Source organism: Grammomys surdaster, unplaced genomic scaffold, assembly GCF_004785775.1.
Source record: "Grammomys surdaster isolate TR1022 unplaced genomic scaffold, NIH_TR_1.0 105732, whole genome shotgun sequence".
NCBI lineage: Eukaryota > Metazoa > Chordata > Mammalia > Rodentia > Muridae > Grammomys > Grammomys surdaster.
The window spans coordinates 1-4,262 of NW_021610032.1; the positions used below are offsets into that span (position 1 = coordinate 1).

The window sequence follows — 4,262 nt, forward strand, 5'->3', positions numbered from 1 at the left end:
AAAAAGCTACTTACTGGTCTCTTTAAGAGCAGCTTATGCAAACAATCTATTACTGGAAAGGCTTTTCCATCTCATCTCGACTCTTAGCTACAGGTAAATTATCTGTGCACATAAAGACTGCCTTTAAAACAAAGTTAAACTAGACCAAGGGGTTGGATCAAGCAGTTTTAACCATTTTTGTGTTTTGAACAGGAAACATAGAACACCATACATTTAGACAACCAAACAAAAAACAAACAATTGACACACGTGGATATTGGCACACCCAGGACAGATAACAAAGGAAGACCTCTAGGAGCCAAAGAGAAATTCACGACATCTCCCCAATTCCCTCCTGTTCCTAGGAGAGCTCTGAAAGAGCCTTGTCATTCTTTTTTGCTGACACAGCTCAGAGAGAGGACAACTGCTTTTCTGAAACCCTTTCTCTGTCTCATATTCAAGATCTAACTCTTCATCTTCTTCTTTAGGAGATGTAGCGGGCGGCTGTCGATAGCCCGCCTCAATGCCCTGTTTTCTTAGTTTTCCAATTCCTTCTTACCCTGTTCCTCTCACCTGAAGCAGCTCTTAGACTGCGGGCAATGCCTGTTTAGAATTCTCCCGACCTACAATTCGCTGTCACCTCCTGGGCAAAGTCGGCACCCGGTCAACACCTATTCACTTAGACCCTATCCCCTTAACCACACTTCCTGCAAACACAGCCATGGCTAGGTACCATCAGTTCTGTTCGTTGCTTACTGAGTGTCCAGGATACCCTTCTCCTTGTTCTGTTTTCCGTAGAGCTCTACCCAAGACAGCGTTCCTCAGCTGGTGTCTCATGTTCAGGCCCCACATTGCGTTACATTCTGTTGTGGGCCAGCGGCCACAGTCCACTGGGTACACCTGAGAGAGGCTGGGAATGGAAGAAGGGACATGAGGGCGGGAAGAGATGAACCCGGTACAAAGGTATCTGATCAAGGCTGGATGCTTTAATGTTCCTCTTTCAATTGAAAGGGGAAGCCCCACCTCCACCACCCAACCCCTTTTTGCTTCAGGCTAGAGTGGGTGAAGGGAATGTATCCTTAATCAAGGGCTAAAGGTGTCTCCAGGAAAGCTCAGCAGGCAGTCTATTCATCTCCGCAACTGTAGCAGGTCCTGGGTCGGCCAAGGTGATTAACATCTGAGTCCTATTGTTTTGGTCTGCAGTGTTAAACAATGTCTCTCAGGCCTGCTCAAGACTGGGGAGAAGGGCACAAGAAATTAAGAAAAAAGGGGTAGACTTGACAAAAAAATTACAAAACGAATAGAAAAATGTAATTAAACGGATGACAAATCCAAAAAAAATTACAAAAAAGGAGAAATTTGTAATGAAAATTCTGTTTTTTTTTCGTGTTTAATCTTCTGCTTTACTCAGGGTATTTATATTGAGACTTGAAACCTAAGAAAGTATAATCAGGTGTGGAGCATACCTTTAATACCAGTGCACAGAAGGCAGATCTCTGTCAGTTTGTGGTCAGCCTGGTTCTACAGATCAAGTGCTAGAATAACAAGGGCTACACGAAGAAACTGTCTGGAAAAAAATTTAAAAAAGGAAAAAAGAAAAGCTGAAGTATAAAATCAAACTGAATTTTGAAAACCCAAGTAGAGGTAGAGGGTGGGTAAGAATGTGATCTGGTTGTTCTGTCTTATAAACATGATAACTGTTTTGCAGATTACTGTTCCTTTAAACCTAATTATACTTACTATATAGAAAATAACAGGAAAATCGGCTTGGCTGTGGTTGCATTGCCTCCAGCTCTCCTGAAGAACTGTGGGCTGAATCTAAATAGACAATTAAGAATTTCCCTTCTTTATTATGCTAGAACATGCTCTTTATATGTGCTCTTTATAGAGGCATGCCACTAAAATCGAAGGTGGGGTGGTGGTGAAATCTTTACCTCTTACTTCCAGTAACCACCATCAGTCTCCTCAGTTATCAGAGTCAAATGCAAACGTTTAACAAGTATAATACATCATCACATTTTCCAGAATTTCTTCCAAATGATAATTTAAAAATTAAAATTCCTAACCAAATCCAGGATCGGCAACTAGTTACTGGGTGATGACTGATTATAAACATAAAAGCAACTACATAATTAACACGTCAAGTCTACTTTGGCTCTCAAATCGAGTAACATAGAGGTGGAAAACTTTCTTAGGATAGATGTGTGCATATGCGCATACCCATGTGATAAATTCTAGATGGGTCGTTATCATTTGTTTGTTTTTCTTTTCACAAGTCTATGATTTGTTATTTTGAGGAGAGCCAACCTCTGTCAAGATCAATCAGGAAGCAGGACAGCAATTTGTTAGGGATCACACATGCCTTTAAAATTTCCACGCATACCTTCCATGTTTAAAGTGTTATAGTAAACATTCTGTAAATTCTTGGCTGAAGCCTAAGCAGTGAAACTGTCTGTGTTGACAACAGCATTTACTGCCTGGACTGAATCAGAAAAGTAGCAGATTTTGAAATGTTTGCTTGGACTAGAAAAGGTAACCTGAAAAAGAAGTTTCAAAGGGGAAGCTGAGTTTTTCTTCCCAGGCTAAGTTATTGGACTTTTTGAACAAGTCCGCTACTTATACCTTACATAATTAAAACTTCTTATATTAAACATCGTTAAAATGCTGTTTTCTTTTGACAACACTTTAGTGAAATGCATTGGTAAAAGATCCAACAAGCCACAAACATGAATAATATTAATGCCTGATACTTGGAAGCACAGAGATTAGTAGGCTAGCACTAAATAAAATGAAAATATTACCTAAAGTTTCTAAGTATCTACAACATCTAAAGTGGGATTTTGGTGGACCGCAATAAGTTCTCAGAACATTTGCTGTAACTCAGGTAGAAATAGGCAAATATTCACATTAGTCTGTAGTCCAAAAAGGTATTTCGGCTAAAATAAGTCAATTCTCACATCTGCAGTGGTTTTGAGATGGTCACTGTTGTGTTTCTGCAGCTCTTTGGGCTAAGGGACCGTGATCAATGCTTTAGAGGGTTAGGCAGATTCATTTCCCTTTTGTTCAACAACGCCTCATCTCTATGTAAAACCTGGTCTCCAGTCCCACTATCCAATATCTGCCTTACATTAGGTCTTTCTTCGGGGATATTACACAAAGTAATTACATTATAAAGGCCTCCAGATCACTCTGCTCAAATGTTACAGATGGTTTCAGTGATGATCCAGGAGCAAGGGAACATCCTCCAAAGATTCTCAGGTTGATAAATTTGATTTTCCAAGTATTTTCCACAAAAGGGCTACGGATAAGTCCAAAAATTTGTTCAAATATGCCCAAACAAGAATTTCCTCGGTGGACAGTGCCTGCAACTCCAACCATAACTAATCCATGAGGAGAAGATGCACATTTTAGTCCCTGAGGATCAAGGTTGAGACTGCGAAAAAGAAATTCCTCTCTCAATAATGACAGTCAGCGAAGACTCACAATTTCTGCTCCTTGGTAGTCTGTCATGTTTTGTTCTGAGGTATTATAATAAAACCTAAGCTTGACATCATGCCAGAAGTGCTGTGGGCCCCATTCATCTTGAGGTGGTCCCATAAAAGGATTCTGAGAATTAAGAAGTTCAAAGAACCATTGACAGAATTCTTCTCCTAAGCGACCAAAATCAACCTTTTCAGCTTCTTTATCTGCCTTCGCCTGCTGCTCAAAGAGTTGGATGTCCTCTGTCTTTGTAACTGGCTCTGCTGTCTCCTTCAGTTTGGGTGACTGTTTTTCCCAGTAATCTTTTGCATACTGAATAAGATTGTGTTTTTCAGTCGTTGGAGGTACAACCACTCCTTGTGTTGCCAAATACCTAACTATGACTTCTCGGTGGACTTTCTTGCACCTCAGAAGTTCTTCTACATTTTGGCTATACTCTAATATTGCATGAATAGCATCTTCGTGGTCCCCAGGCTGCACCAGGTGGTTGGTGACGGTGTCGCAAAGGGCCAATGTTGTACTTACCAATTTTCTATTTTTTAAAAGAATTTTCATTAAAAATTTCTCATTTTTCATAATTTTTTTGGTTTTGTCATCCGTTTAATTACATTTTTCTATTCATTTTGTTATTATTTTCTCAAGTTTACACTTTTGTTTCTCAAATCTTCACTAGTTTTTTTCAACAATGTCTCCAAAACAATTTCTTCTGATGAAATTGAACATTTACTGGAAAAAAAATTGAAACAATTGAAAGCGTTGTTGAAAAAAACTAGTGAAAATTTGAGAAAATTGATAAGGAAAAC

The 4,262-nt window shown here is 39.4% G+C and overlaps 1 pseudogene; it reads right to left on the bottom strand.

Moving 5' to 3' along the window:
- Window positions 1–3,001: 3,001 nt before the first annotated feature.
- On the bottom strand, window positions 3,002–3,991 carry LOC114635465 (annotated as a pseudogene).
- Window positions 3,992–4,262: the final 271 nt, after the last annotated feature.